Source organism: Eptesicus fuscus, chromosome 10 (assembly GCF_027574615.1).
Source record: "Eptesicus fuscus isolate TK198812 chromosome 10, DD_ASM_mEF_20220401, whole genome shotgun sequence".
Lineage (NCBI taxonomy): Eukaryota > Metazoa > Chordata > Mammalia > Chiroptera > Vespertilionidae > Eptesicus > Eptesicus fuscus.
In genome coordinates, this window is record NC_072482.1 from 87,236,174 (window position 1) to 87,253,133 (window position 16,960).

Here is a 16,960-nt window from a genome sequence, read left to right on the forward strand (position 1 = left end):
ACGTGGCCTCACCCGGATCTAGGGACACATGGTCTCACCCAGACCCAGGGACGCTTGGGCTCTCCCAGACCCAGGGGCACGTGGCCTCACCCGGGCCTAGGTGCACAAGGCCTCACCCGGATCCAGGGACACATGGTCTCGCCCGGACCCAGGGGTGCGTGGCCTCTCTCAGACCCAGGGGCACGTGGCCTCGCCTGGACCTAAGTGTACGAGGCCTCACCCGGATCCAGGGACACATGGTCTCACCCGGACCCAGGTGCGCTTGGCCTCCCCCAGACCCAGGGGCACGTGGCCTCAACCGAGCCTAGGTGCACGAGGCCTCACCCGGATCCAGGGACACATGGTCTCACCCGGACCCAGGCGCGCTTGGCCTCCCCCAGACCCAGGGGCACGTGGCCTCACCCGAGCCTAGGTGCATGAGGCCTCACCCGGATCCAGGGAAACATGGTCTCACCTGGACCCAGGGACGTCAAGCACCTTTTAAATGTCATGTATCTCAACCCATGCCATACTAAACAGCATCCTATATAATAAAACCCTAATATGCAAATTGATTGAACGGCAGAATGACTAGTTGCTATGATGTGCACTGACCACCAGGAGGCAGACTCTCAATCCAGGAGCTTCCCCCTGTGGGTCAATAAGTTCTCACACAGGGAGTGCCGCTCAGCAAGTAGCTGGGCTCATGGGTGGCAAGCTCAGTACTGGTGGCAGGAGCCTCTCCTGCCTCCACTGCAGGTGGGCGGTAAGGAGCGAGGGGTCCTGGACTGTGCGAGCCCCCCGACTGCGAGAGGGATGTCTGCCTGCCGGCTAAGGTCCGATCCCCCACAGCAGGTGGACATCCCCTGAAGGGTCCCAGACTACAAGAGGGTGCAGGCCAGGCTGAGGCCTCACCTCCTCCCAGTGCATGAATCCATGCACTGGGCCTCTAGTGAATATATAAAAATTTACTCTTAACAGCACCCAAACACTCATAGAAGTTTTATCACTATTTTAAAGAGGAGGAACTAAGATACTAAAAGGTTAAACAGCTTTTCCTAAAACCCATGAGGGAGGTATTATCATGATTCCAAACATAGAACCGAGGAAAATAAGGTAAAGGAGGTGCAAGGTTGCCCAGCTGGCAGAGCTGGCAGGATTTGATGCCAGACGATGTGGCCACAGAGCCCATGCCTTCAATCACTTTACCTAATACAGTTTCTTAGTATTTCATATTTTTATTACTATAGAATAGGAAATTCTCCAATAAATATACTTTTTTTTTTCTTCCTGGAACAGAAATAATCTGTTGTCCCTGAAAGAAGCTTCAGAGGCTTTGGGATTTGTCTGCCATTTCAAATAAATTGTGGAATATGCTCTGTGTGAGTAACACCAACTGGTTTTACTTTGGAGATGTCACCCTCATATAGTTGTAAGATACTGTATGGTTTTTATTACATTTTCCAATTGAATTTTTATCAGAAATCCTAAATAAATAAGAAAGTCATAATATAAATAGGAAGCACACAGTCTAAAGACATATCTATTCAAAAATTGGACCAGCTAGGCATTTCTCTATTAACTCCACCTGTTAAATCTATTATATCTATTGAGAGCATAGATAGATAGATAGATAGATAGATAGATAGATAGATAGATAGATAGATATTGATTTAAAAGAGGGAGAGAAAGTAAGAGAGAAAGAAACATCAATGATGAGAGAGAATCATTGATCAGCTGCCTTCTGCCTGCCCCCTTCCGGGAATTGAGCCCACTACCCAGGTATATTCCCTGATCAGGAATCAAACGGTGATCCCTGGTTCATAGGTTGACGCTCAACCACTGAGCCACCCAACTGGGAGAGAAATCTATTCTTGAATGTTAAATAGATGAGGAAATTTCAGAAATTCTAATAACACTGGGTGTAGAGCCAACACATATGTTAGCTGTGTACTTTTAAAAAATGTCTGTGCACACCTAGAAAAGGAATTTGTTAAAGTTGCAAATATGGCTTTGTCTAAATTGCATGTCAAAAAACAACATTTAATTCTTTTACAAACAATCTAAATCATCTGACTGATAGAGGAAAGTCAGAGGTTAGAATTTTGCCGAGTTAGAGTAGAAACATCACTTGCATTAGAATTACCTGGGTTTTGGTAAATGTTCATATTCTAGGCCCTGTAACAGACAGATAGGATTAGAATTTCTGGAAAGTGTGCCCTGGAAACTTGCGTTTTAACAATCCTGTGGATCACACTTAAAAAAAAAAAAAAAGGGGCGGGGGGTACCAAAATACTGTTTCAATGAATGTTTATCTGAACCTCCAGAGTAGGCTTTGTGGGATGTTATTTGATCTCCAATTAAAAGATCCAATTAAGGCCCTACTAAGTTGCTAGAGCTTTCCTGACTCAAGGTGAAGTCCAGGCAACCTCAACTATTGAGAACTGAGGATAGAGGAGACTGGCTGATAAATCACAAAGAGCGCTTTCAAGAGACAGATGGAGTGCTGTTATGACTTTGCTATTATGAAATTTTCCAGGAAAAACCCATGGATAACTCAACCTTTGGAGTGTGGTGAGGAAGAATTTATACTGTATAACATGGACACACACACCAAAAAGCACCAATTGCAGGAATTTTGATTCGGAGAAAAGAGGAAAGGTGTCAGGCAGTCCACAAAAACATTAAAAAATCACTCCTTTTAACTACTTATTATATTTAGTATGTCTTGCACAGTCTTAAGAGAGAACAAGCTATTTTGTCACAGAAACAAGGAGGAAAGAGTAGAGTGTGGGATGCATTTTTATATAGGATCTCGGGACTGGTGAGTCATATATTGTGTGTATCTCCTTAATGAATATAAGAGAAAGTACTTGTATAAAGAAAAATAATGTCAGGTGTTTTCCCTATTCTTGCCCTGAGTCCAAAAGAAAAGGAAAAAAAAAAACCAGAAAATTGAGGAGAAATAAATAAATACATTGTATGCTGAAGAGAGGGTAAGACTTGAAAGAGGCTCTATGTCTACATTTTCACTACTCACTGTTACACGTCAGCTGATGAAGCCAAATCCACCTCTGCATGGATGACTGCATGGATGACAGGGAATGATGTGCTGCTGAGAAATAAATACTCCCTACAAGTGTATTTTGGCCAATGAGTAGTGCTCTAGGGAGTCAACAGATAGCTCAGTTTGAATAAATAAATTAGGTAATACTTTATTGATATTAGGAAATAGACATGTGATTACTCCAGACAAAGCAAGAGTCAAACTGGTGGCAATAATAAAGAGAGCTGCATGTAACCAGTCGTTATATTTACTTAAAGGAGAAACTATAAAACAACAGGTATTTGAAAGCTATAGCAACATCTTCCTTGGGCATGAAGGATGGCTCCTAACATTGTTTAGACCTATCTCAGAAGGCTGGTATTCCTTTCCCAGGTTTTTACTCCAAACAACCTATGTAAAACTGGCTATGGCTATGGGAGGTTCAAAGAACTTTATAAAATTACAGTGTATTTAAATTCATTTTCTAATATGTCCAAGGTTGTCCTTCCTAAGTGATGGTCTTCCACTCCTGTTTTATATTGCATTTTTAGTACACATTATAGAAGATGCAGCCTATCTCTTTTGCATCTATACTAATAATAGAGGAATATGCAAATTGTCTGGGATGCCATCACAGTAATAGTAAAGACCAACAGCAGGCTGCATGGGGCAACCAGGCCGGCGGGGGAGAGGGGAGGAGTTAGGGGCAATCAGGCTGAGGATGGGGCCTAAATTGGCAGTCTGACATCCCCCAAGGGGTCCCGGATTGGAGAAGGTGCAGGCTGGGCAGAGGAGACTCTCCCCCCCTCTCAAGTGCACGAATTTTGTGCACTGGGCCTCTAGTTCTACAATAATTGAACTATGTCTCACACCTGCCCTGACGTCTCCCTGGAACCTTTCTCACATTTGTCAGTCATCTGTTACCTACATGAACTACTCTTTGATAATAATTCTCAGGTTTCCACTAGCAATAGAATTTGATTTTAGGGGAGGTTTTTAATCCTTCCAATGAACAAGTCTTCACTGGGAAAATATAAGGTTTAAGCTGAAGAGAATTTAAGCTTATAAAAGGTTCAGCCTTCTTTTGTTTCCCATCATGTTCATAAATTAAGACAATAATCACTTTTGTGAGAGTGGCATCACCTACAAAGTAGAAATCAAAGGGAGTAGACTACCTCTGATTTTATAACCCAAATTATTATTGAACTAAATGGTTTAAGTACCTTTTGAGATGTTTTTCCTGTTGTCCCTCAGTAGGCCAGTCGGCAATAACTCTAAGTGAAATCTTCAAGTTCTTAAACTATATAAAAAGACAAGATGAATTGATTATGTGGGTTGAGGAAGAAGAATAAGTTATTGTATTACAGTTATACAGGGCTTTTTCAAATCCCTTTATCTATTTTGTTTTTAGTTAGTAGTTTGGACAGATCATTATTAAAATAGGACACAACCTCCAAAATCTTAGAAAACAAGATTTCACCAAGCAGTGGAAGTTCCATGGAAACAAAATAGTTAATAATATTTTTAATTGCTGCATGTACCATATCATTGTTTGGCATGGAAATGAGAAAGCTAAAACAATTCCTTTGGTCACAGATGCAATACTATCTCTTTCACTTAGAGCAAATTTCAAGTATAAAATACAGTATTAGCTATAGTAACCATGCTGTGTACTAAATCATCAGAACTTCTCATTGTATAACTGAAAGTTTGTACCCCTTGACCAACATCTCCCCATTTTCTCCACCTCCCAGCCCCTCAGAAATCACCATTTCATTCTTTATTTTAATCATTTTGAGTTTTACTGTTGGGGTTTGGGGGTGAGACCTTTCGCCCTCCCCCTCTTTGAACCATCAATGTAGAGTCTCTCAGAGTAGAATTTATATCATGTAACAACCTGAAATTCTGCACATAAGAGATAGTATCCTATTTATCAGACCATTGGCAAAACAATTCTGATTTGTCATTGACTTTAATTGACCAGTTAGCTAAATACGACCTAATGGACTCTCTGATGGAACCAAGACCAAATCTCTTGTTTCAAAACAGAAAAAAATCTAAAGAAAGACAAGGTCAAAACAGATGAGTTACACAACAGCAATGATCAAAGCAAGTCCCCAAAAGAGAAGAAAACAAGCAAAGAACAAGTGTAACCGAAGTTTCATTTCAGACAGGTGAGGGCTCTCAGAGAGCACTTAGAACAGACAGACCAGAGCTCTCAGACAGCCACTGATTCCCTCCCCCTGAGGAACTGGGATTAAAGTCATAGAGTCTTACCCCCTGCCAAAACGTTACCGCAGATGACTCCTTGCTGAGTCCTAGATGGCTAAAAAGACCAGCCAGCAGTGATAGAGGACCCCTCCTGTGCACCCCACTTTGACTTCCAGTCAGACTTGGAGTCCACAGACTCCACAGGGACCTGTTTCCTTCCACCAGCTAAGTGTTTCAGGCCCCTGATGCCTTGAGAGGGAGAGCAGGGAGAGTCCCGAGATAAAGAACTCTCAACAGCTGCTGGGAAATCCCTGTAGTCCCTGTCATGGGGTCAGCCTGCCACAAGCAGCTGGGACCCTCAGCCCAGGCCCTTGGGCCTTACCGGAAGAGTCACCAGTAATCATAACTGAAAATCCAGATTCTGCTGCCTGCCACAGCGAAAACCAAACTCTGTCACTGAAGTCCTGGCATTTTTGGAAACATCTAGAAAGTCTGGATCAACACCAAAACAACAACAACAAACCTCACAACTAGCTGACACAAAGAGTAAGCAAAGGCAGGCGTTTTGTAGAGGGAAGGCAAAATTTGAAGAGGTTGTTTTAGTTTTTTGCCCTCTTTGTCTCTGGAGCTGGGCTCAGCTGCAGAACAGTAGTGGCAGCTAAAAATGCAATAGAGGGAGGAACCAAGATGGCAGCAAAGTTAAACAACTAAACTGCTGCCTCGCACAGCAATTTCAAAAATACAACTAAAAGACAAAACTTCTACCACCCAGAACCATGGGAAAGCTGGCGGAGTGGAAGATTTACAACTAAGAAGAGAAAGGAGCACAAACACTGAAAAGCTGAGGTACAGAGGCGCACAAATCTGGCTGGTGGCGGGCGAATGGGCGCTTGGCTTATCTTCATCCCGAAGGGAGACAAGCTCCTGATCACTCTGAACTCCAGTTTCTGGGGACACGCAGGGGACCCAGATGCCTACAGGGAGAAGCTGGAATCTCGACCATCGGGTCAGAAAGTGAGAGTGACTTTTTTGAAGAGGTGCGCCCAGCAATCAGTGTTTACTGCGCTGGAGCATGGGATGCGGGGACTTGGAAACGCAGAAAGGCAGAGACGGCTGACGGCCGCCATTGCCGTTTGCCACGCTGTAGAGGGCCCCCTGGGAAGACACATGGACATTCTTTAGCTTGCTGTTGACTAAGCCCAAGATATTTGACAGAGTCATGTCAGTTGCACCTCGCCCCAGGAGTGCGCAGGTGTTGTTATTTCCTGGCTTACCTTTGTCTAGGTTCTGGAAGAGGGCTTTGAGATGTGGAACCAGTCTAGCACAGGAAAAGAGGAAATGAAATAGACCTGGGCCCTCCCAAGCTCCTTTAATCTTAAGTTTTTCAGTGAACCTGCCTTGTATATGGGAGTATAAATAAATGTGCTGCGTGGCTCAGGGAGTTGTCTGTCTCTCCAGCAGAGGAGGTCAGTGACCCACCTGGCACCCAGCTTGCATCTACTTCTGTGTCTCTTTATTTCTTTATTTCTCAATCCCTGGACGCCTCTATCAAGAACCAGTTTCATCTCTCTCCGTGCTGGCCACGGAAAAGGGAGATCTCCACCGCATCAGGCCCCCGCATATTGACGCCCAACGCGAGGCAAGAGGCAGGGGATCGCTCCTAGAAGTGTGCGCGCACCACAGACTTAAGGTAAGAAGGAGTGGATTGTTGTAAAAATTAAATCAACCGGGTGTAAAACGTGGGTAATCCTCAAAAATGCTTTAAACTATGCTCTGTTAAGCGTAGTCAGATTCTTGATTTCTTTCTTAAGTTTTGTTAATGAAACCTGGGAAAAGGTTAGAAAGCAGTTGTGTGACCAATACTCAGCAAAAGTCCAGAAAAAAAAAATTCTATTTTAAATGGTGATGGCCTTGATTCAGCACAGGAGAGCTTAAGAATGTCTATGGAAGGGTGCAAGTCTCAAAGAATACCATCTGCACCTCCTCTGCCTCCATGTGTAAACTACTTGTAACCAGGTAGAAAAAGTCTAAAAGGAACTTCTCAGCAACTGCCAATAATTCTTTATCTTAAAAAAATCTTTTTCTTTCCTTAAAAAAATAAAAATAACAATAAAAATTGAAAAAAATAAATAAGATAAAAACAGTAGATTCCAGACCATTACTGAAACTTCCCCTGAAGAAACAAGGAGGTGGGGGAAAGGCCACTTTGAGAGGCCTCATCTTCGCCATCCTTATTTATTTTCCAGCTAATGACTTAAAGCTTTTACAAATTCATAAATGCATCTGGGATTTCTGTGCACATGTAAAGGGAAAAGGCCAGTTTAAAAACGAGTGCGCATAGTTTTGAGCTGAACTTGACTTTTTGCTGTGTACAGAATAAAAACCCAAGACTGTTTTGGCCTTAAAAATGGCGGAGATGAACCAGAGAAAGAAATAAAGGCTAGTTTCCCAAGACATCTAAAGTAACTCTTGAAATTTCCCGCCCAGAGGCAACAGCAGGAAGTAGATAGTCAAGTTTACATATGAATGGCTGAGAGTTTGCTTCTTGACTTCCCCAAAAGGAAAATTGCGACCATTTTGAAATTTAGAGGCTGGTCCAGGCCTATCGGCTGGAAATTTAAAAAGAACTTGGAAGTTTACTAAATCAAATGATAAATTTAAAAGATCTAAATGTATTGAATTGTTATAATACTGAAATGTTGATCTGAGTATGCATTGCATGAAACCTAGAGGACAGAATTGAAGCTCTTAATTGATTATGTCTTGTATTTATTCTTAGAAATATAAAGTGTTATTGTGTTATTAATCTAAGACATGCTAAAAATATTTGACTGGCCAGCTCTAAAAGTTTAAATTTGATATATTAAGATAATTATAAAAAAGTATTATAATCTTTAAATCATATACGGATATATATATATTTGATGGGTTTTTTTTACCATGTTAAAATTTCAAGGTCTTAACAGAGATGATTCTTGGAAAGCTCCAAGGGCCCGGAGTAATACAAGAAATTTATCCTCTCTTCTTAAAGGAAATCTTTTAAAAAAAGATCTAATATACTTGAAATTGCATGGAAAGCCTTATCAAATAAAAATTAATAAATATACTTTAAATGTTATGAAGGTTTTGGCCCCAAAAATGGCAAAACAGAGTAACTAAATAATTGACAGCCAGTTTGAAATTGGATTGCCATGGCCTAGAGCAAAGGATATCCTTACATGATATTATTCTACAATGTCATTATAATTTTTGATATTTTACAACAGCATATACCAAACAAACTTACAAACTAATTCTTTGAATGATTGGCAGCAATTTAAAAAGGATATGAAAGGATTTAATCCCTTCCACTGTGTGGAAGGCCCCTTGGGAAGGCAATTGAGCATCCTATATTGGTCCTTTTTGCCAAGAGGGACCCTCTTCTCACAATCCAATTTCCCACAGCTGTTGCCTGAGTTTTCAGTTCATGCTGAGGTTGAAGCCTCATGGTGGCTGGTACCATGGATCTGTCTCTCGCACAATGGCGTGAGCTGGGCCCTCCCTGGAGAAGACACCTGGGTTCCCCAAGATATGTGATCAATGCCAGGGCCCCGCCAGCAGGCGAGGGGATCCCAAGGCAGGTGCTGGGCATGGAGGCCATAGGGGCATAGGCTATCAAGGAGACAGAACTGAACCTCACATCACCCTGCTTGGCCCCGGAGGATGGCTGGTTAGTCAAAGACGGGTAAGATTCCTCAAGGGAGGAACAACCTAAGACAGGCACAGTCGCAAGGGGCCATCAGGAGAGAAAAAGGGGGTCAACAGAGGTGGGGCACAGAACCTCACCCCCCCAACATTGCAGGGGCCTGAACACTCGCCCCTTCTGAGGGAGGTCTCCTGCCCCATGGCTGCTTTGTGCTTCCCATGCCCAGCTCAGATCGGGACCCAGGCAACATACACAGACTTGGCCCAGCTCAAATCGGAAAGAGACCCATATAACAGAGAGACATGGCCCAGCTTGGATTGGGACCCAGGCAACAGAGAGTTGGCTGATGGCAGCTGCCCTATGTCTAAATCCGGCCTAAATTCAGGAATGCTCAGGGCTTTTCTCAAGGATACAAATAAACCTTTCCATTTAACATTTACAGGATAAACTAACATTGTTGTTAAGAGTATTAAAATTTTAACAGTAAAATAGTCAAATTTTCAGATTAATTTAAATTGGCTAAATGGAATAATTGAATATTCAAGAAAATTTAATTGTACAAAAGGCTGTTCCTAAAGTATTAACTAAAATTTCTATTGGTAGTTCATTTCATGGTAAAATTACTTAACATGTAATGAACCTAAAGGCAGTCATATTTTTGTGCAGATGAAACTTAAAGTGATCAAGACTACATTATAAAAATTTTGCAAAATCCTCCTAATAATTAAATAAAAAACAAAGGGGTGATAGTGGAAAAATATTATGTAAGGAAAAATATCCAGAAAAATTTTTACTTTGAAAACTAATTTTCATTTATAATACACCTATGAAAAAACACACTTGGTATCAGAATAAGCCAAAGGAAAATCATTTTGGGCAAAAAATGAAAAGGATCCCAAGTCAAATTTATAGAAAGGATTGCTTTACTAACTTTTGGTCGAGAATATGTTTGTATATTTTCAGAAAACAACTCCAAGACCATGTGGATTCCTGCAGGAGAGGAATTGACAGGAATGCTCCAGCCATGAAGACAAGAGGAGAAACAGTCCAGGGATGGAAGACGCTGATGACACCTTGCCATGCTAGCAGTCAGCAGCTGTGCGTCACTGCAGGATGCCCAGGACCAAACCAGAGACGGTCGGGCCTGCATCGCCACCGTTTGTCCACCATCCAGATATCACTGCTGAGATGTACACATGAGGAACTGCTGGACATTGAAATTGGGACTCAAACATTTTTCATTCTTATATGTTTATTTCTGGTCTGTAAATGCAAGATTTTTTAAAAATTAAAAATGGGGGAGATGTAGAGGGCCCCCTGGGAAGACACATGGACATTCTTTAGCTTGCTGTTGATTAAGCCCAAGATATTTGACAGAGTCATGTCAGTTGCACCTCGCCCCAGGAGTGCGCAGGTGTTGTTATTTCCTGGCTTACCTTTGTCTAGGTTCTGGAAGAGGGCTTTGAGATGTGGAACCAGTCTAGCACAGGAAAAGAGGAAATGAAATAGACCTGGGCCCTCCCAAGCTCCTTTAATCTTAAGTTTTCCAGTGAACCTGCCTTGTATATGGGAGTATAAATAAATGTGCTGCGTGGCTCAGGGAGTTGTCTGTCTCTCCAGCAGAGGAGGTCAGTGACCCACCTGGCACCCAGCTTGCATCTACTTCTGTCTCTCTTTATTTCTTTATTTCTCAATCCCTGGACGCCTCTATCAAGAACCAGTTTCATCTCTCTCCGTGCTGGCCACGGAAAAGGGAGATCCCCGCCGCATCAGGCCCCCGCACCACGCCCTAGCCTAGTGATGCCCTGAGACCCCGCCCCACCCTGAGACCCCACCCCGCACATTCTACAAACCTGTCCAGGCTCCACACAGCGGCTTTTGCATATAAATGGCCTGTTCTGTGGCAGCTTAACCAAATTAACTGCAGCTCCAGTCAGACTGCTCCAAAACAGCCCAAGCAAAGAGGAGAAAACTATAGTTCTTGCTGTAGCTCCTGCTGGGGGGCTTTAGTCAGTAGCTGACCTGCACCCCAATGGAGATCCAGACACTAGTGTATCTAATGGTCGGTGTGAGATGACACCAGATTTCAACCACTCTCATAAGGGACACATTCAAGAGGCAGACTCAGGGAGCACCAAAGCCCTACTGGAACAACTCCTGCCCCATAAACGTGTCTCCAGCACAGCAATTCTTCCATTATAGACACAGCAGGTCCTCACAGCCAATTGGCCTGGAGGTCAATTCCGCCCAGTGACACCAACAACAATCAAGACTTAACTACAACAAGGCTGTACACACAGTCCACAAAGGGGTACACCAAGAGTGTCCACCTCAGGTAACTGGGAGGTTGACGAACTGGGTTATATAGGACACCTAGCACACAAAGCCACCCTACCAACTCAAGGAAGCAGCGAAAATGAGGAGGCAAGGAAACAAATCCCAAACGAAAGAAATGGAGAAGAACAAATGAATGGACATAGAGTTCAAAACTACGGTTATAAGGTTTTTCAAGAATTTTATGGAAAAGGCCAATAAATTTAATGAGACCTTCGAGGATATGAAAAAGGACCAACTAGAAACTAAACATACACTGACTGAAATAAAAAATATACAGAGACCCAACAGCAGACTAGAGGAACGCAAGAATCAACTCAAAGATTTGGAATACAAAGAGGCAAAGGACACTCCTCCAGAGAAACAAGAAGAGAAGAGAATTCAGAAAGTTGAAGATAGTGTAAGAAGCCTCTGGGACAACTTCAAGCATACCAACATCAGAATTATGGGGGTGCCAGAAGAAGAGAGAGAGCAAGACACTGAAAACCTATTTGAAGAAATAATGACCGAAAACTTCCCCCACCTGATGAAAGAAATAGACTTACAAGTCCAGGAAGAACACAGAACCCCAAACAAAAGGAATCCAAAGAGGACCACAGCAAGACACATCATAATTAAAATGCCAAGGGCAGCTGAAACCGGTTTGGCTCAGTGGATAGAGCGTCAGCCTTCGGACTGAAGGGTCCCAGGTTCGATTCCAGTCAGGGGCATATGCCTTGGTTGCGGGCACATCCCCAGTAGGGGGTGTGCAAGAGGCAGCTGATCGATGTTTCTCTCTCATCGATGTTTCTGGCTCTCTGTCCTTCTCTCTTCCTCTCTGTAAAAAATCAATAAAATATACTTAAATAAATAAATAAATAAATAATTTTAAAAAATAAAATAAAATGCCAAGGGCAAAAGACAAAGAGAGAATTTTACAAGCAGCAAGAGAAAAACAGTTAGTTACCTACAAGGGAGCACCCATACGATTGTCAGCTGATTTCTCAACAGAAACTATGCAGGCCAGACGGTAGTGGCAAGAAATATTCAGAGTGATGAATAGCAAGAACCTACAACCAAGACTACCCAGCAAAGTTATTCAGAATTGAAGGGCAGATAAAGAGCTTCACAGATAAGAAAAAGCTAAAGGAGTTCATCACCACCAAACCAGTATTATATGAAATGCTGAAAGATATTCTTTAAAAAGAGGAAAAAGAAGAAAAAAGTAAAGATAAAAATTATGGACAACAAATACATATCTATCAACAAGTGAACCTAAAAGTCAAGTGAATTAAAAATCTGAGGAACAGAATAAACTGGTGAACATAATAGAATCAGAGGCATAGAATGGGAGTGGATTGATAATTCTCAGGGGGAAAGGGGTGTCTGTGTGGGGGGTACGGGAAGAGACTGGACAAAAATCATACACCTATGGATAAGGACAGCGGTGGGGAGGTAAAGGCAGAGGGGGGGTGGGAACCGGGTGGTGGGGAGATATGGGGGGGGGGGGGAAGGAGAAACAATTGTTATAATCTGAACAATAAAGATTTATTAAATTAAAAAAATAATAATAAAATAAAAATGCAATAGATTCTTTAACCACAGATAGCACTCGTGAGTATATTTTAAAGACAATTTACTAAATTTGGTTGATAGATGGCAATGGTGTCCTTTTCATGATTAAAAGTGCTATATTTAGATACTAGAGGCTCGGTGCACAACATTCATGCACTGGGGGAGTATGGGGGAGGTTGTCCCACAGCCAGGCCTGCACCCTCTGGCAGTCTGGGACCCCTTGGGGGATGTCTGACTGCCAGCTTAGGCCAGCATCCCGCTAAGCAGAAGGCAGACATCACTGGAGGAGTTCTTAGCGCTGCAGTGGATGTGGGAGAGGCTCCCACAACCGCTGCTGCACTTGCCAGCTGTGTGCCTGGCTTCTGGCTGAGTTGCGCTCCCCCTGTGGGAGCGCACTGACCACCAGGGGGCAGCTCCTGCATTGAGCGTCTGCCCCCTGATGGTCAGTGCGCATCATAACAACGGGTAATTTTGCTGTTTGGTTGATTTGCATATTGGCCTTTTATTATATAGGATTCATTAGAAAAAGCAATCTGAGAAATACACCCTGTCTTTAGCAAAATGGACTAACTCCATATGAACAAAAAATTCTTATTAACACGTTAAGCGCCAGGTCAGTCACCAGAGACTGAAACGGAAAGGGAGACAAAATAGGCTTGGTGCTTAACGTGTTAAATGGGAAAAATGTATTTGTATCATATGGTAATTCAGAATAAAATTCACATAAATCTCATTTCTCCCATTCACAACCACAACACAAGCTTTGGGCATGTGCTTAATTTTGCATATAAAAAATATGGAACGAGAAAAAGAAAAAATCATACTTGCTTCAACACTATCTTTTTTATATAACTATCAGTTAATATTCTTAAAGTGTAACTGCAGGACCTACATGATTTCCATATTCTCAGGTATCCTTCATGAAGTATTCTCTATGCTTATCCATTACCTAAAGGATTTGTTCCCTAGAAGCCGCCTCCTAGCACTGATTCAAACTCAAGCCAAGGTTTTAATTATACTGTCTTAATTCTCTTACAACCCAGTAAAAGGATTACACTTATTGCTCTGCAGTTTGGGGGGGGGGGGGGGGAGGGGATTATCTTCTATTATCTATAACCCATCTCATCTTATTCTCAAATCCTCCTACTCACTATAAAAATAATTTAAGCCTATAGATTAAAGATCACATGTCTCTTTCATTGGTAAACAGTGGCAAGTAAATTTAATGACGATTAAAAACTCCTGTCAGGGCTGTTTCTCCCCTCTCAACAGATCTAATTTCTCCTTCCCAAACGGGCTTATGACAGGGAAGCTTAGTGTCCACATGTTGGTGAGGGGAGGCTCTTCTCATCTGGCCAATGTTTCCTTGAGCTTTGCAGACCTCCACCAAGACGCCTCTCATTCCCCCTGGACTCCAGCACAGGTGTCTGTTGCATGAAAACTGGCAACTACTGCTGGTGATATGGGTCTTGCTTTCCCAAGTTCTTCCTATTCAGGAGTCTCTTTATTCCGACCCGAGGTCTATTCTCAGATTCTCTTAGCACTTCACCTGTTACAGGAGCTTAATCAAATTTCTTTATATTCTAGAAAAAGTTCTAAACCTTATCATACCAACCACACCTCTGTTTTTCCACACACAGTTTTCTAATGTAGTTATGTGGGGTTTTGACAGCCATGAATGTCCAGAGGAACATTAGAAATGCATGCAGGATTGAGAAGGTTTTCATGAAGTGTCCTCACACAAGAAAATGCCTGGCTTCTGCCCACACACAAGAAAGTGTCTCTGGCTTCTGCCCACCCTGATATATTGTGACAAGCAAAAATGCTCCTACACATTTCCAACCCCACGCAGAACCACTTCCCTAGCAACACTTGGAGTCTATGAGTAGCCCAGGGCATGAGTCTAGAGCTATCCCCAAACTCTGCTCTCAGCCGGTTCTGCACCACTGGGTCACCATGCTGCTTTCATTTAAATCATTTTGTGAGATATTTTAAGTTAGGTTCTCTCAGGAAACACACTGAGATTTGTACGCAGACACGCAAAGTGCTCTCAGGAACAACAGCTGTGACAGAGTGAAGGAAGGAAGGAAGTGCTCTCAGGAACAACAGCTGTGACAGAGTGAAGGAAGCATGAATGGGCAGAGGGAAAAGTTGGACTGCAAAGCAGTTAGCAAACAAACAAACAAACACACACACACAGCTAAGGAGCTAAGATGCCCCTCAGAATTGTTCTAATTGAAGCAGTTTTGTTGCTACAGATGCAAATGGTGGGCAGCATTTGTGCAACTGTAGTTGAAGGAAGTTGCTACCTGCATTGCTAAGTAATCTTGTTTTTTCCCGAATTAGACTTTATGAAATAATGGCAGAAGATAGAGTATTTATCTTAGTCTATTCAGGCTGCAATAACAAAATACCCTGGATTGGGAAGCTTATAAACCACAGATGTCTATTCTCACAGTTCCGAAGGCTAGGAGATCCAAGGTTATGATACCAGCTGATTCATGTCTGATGAGAACCTGCTTCCTTGGCCATCTTCTCACTGTAACCTCACATGGCAGAAGGGGCGAGTGAGCTTGCCAGGGCCTCTTTGATAAGGGCACTCACCTCCATAGCGTATTATTTCTTCCACATGATTTGGGTAGGGCAGGTGGAATATGGTGAAATAGGAAAGATGTGCGACTTTTGTAGACAAAGCCCAGGGAAGAACTTTGCTGGTAACTGACCAATTTTGAACATGTTTATTAATTTTCTTTTAAAATGGATTGTGCATATTAAAACCCCCACCTTACAGAGGAAATTGAGGACCAGAGAATAAGTGAATGTTTTTCAAGCTCCCACAGTTAGTAGAAGAGCTATTATCCCAATTCTCACCCTTTTTGACCAGAACCAGCTACATTTTCATACTAAGTAATATTTTAAATTTCAGTAGTGCACTAAAATATTAAGTATTAATCTTCACTGTTTCCCCGTTTTCTTAAGCTCCCTGGGGCAGGATCAACGTGTGCCTGTTCATCATCAATTGAGCACCAATATCAGAAACAGAAACCTCAACCTCCCCATATAAAAATACATGTGCACAGAGGCAGTTCCTATCTCAAAGAGAATCCCGTAAGATTAGTTAATAGCTAGGAAAGAGATATCAAATGCCTACCTTTGAGAATGTGCCTAAAACCCTCCTTCAATGTCATTTTCAAGGGCCTTAGAAGCAATATTTACCTTTAAAAACAAACATCTTTTAAGCAACAGATCCTGATGTCTTAGGGCTCTTTAGATAGAGATGGATCTGATATTTTAAAAACAAAATTTAGATGTCAGAAGATACATCCAAATATAAGGAAGTTCTTTTAAAAAGCTATCTTAAAAGTATAGGTGCAAAATGTTCAGATCCATATTTTCAAAATAGTCTAAGTTCTTTAAGAATCAATCTTAGCCGAAACCGGTTTAGCTCAGTGGATAGAGCATTGGCCTGCGGACTCAAGGGTCCCGGGTTCGATTCCGGTCAAGGGCATGTACCTTGGTTGCGGGCACATCCCCAGTGGGGAGTGTGCAAGAGGCAGCTGATCGATGTTTCTCTCTCATCGATGTTTCTGGCTCTCTATCCCTCTCTCTTCCTCTCTGTAAAAAATCAATAAAAAAAAATTAAAAAAAAAAAAGAATCAATCTTAAAGATACCATCAAATTTGAAGGATAATTTAATGATTATATCCCATTTAGATATAGGGGCCACATGCTAACCTGACAAGCTCAGGGGAGGCCTGCATGGAAGTCTTGCAAACTCAGAGACCTAAACTCACCACAAAGGATGGTCTGAAATTAAACTTTAAAAGCAGTTGTGGTGGGTAGTTACATCCTAGGCCAGTATCTTCACTAACAAGGTCAAAGGTCAACCTTTACCTGAACTGAGCCTATCTGTCTTTTTGCATCTATAATAGCATATCCTTGAAATGTCTGGGTAACTTGTAACTTCCTTTTTGCCAGACCCCTTGGGGCACAACTAATGTGCCTGGGCTCCAGGACAGACACCACAAATTCCTTCATTGTTATCATGTTCATTTTTCCTGCACCCACCTAAGTATGTGACTAGCACTTTACTTTTTATCCAATCCCAGAGGTTTCCCTGTTTTGCTTTCTCCCGCCTCTCTAGTCTATCA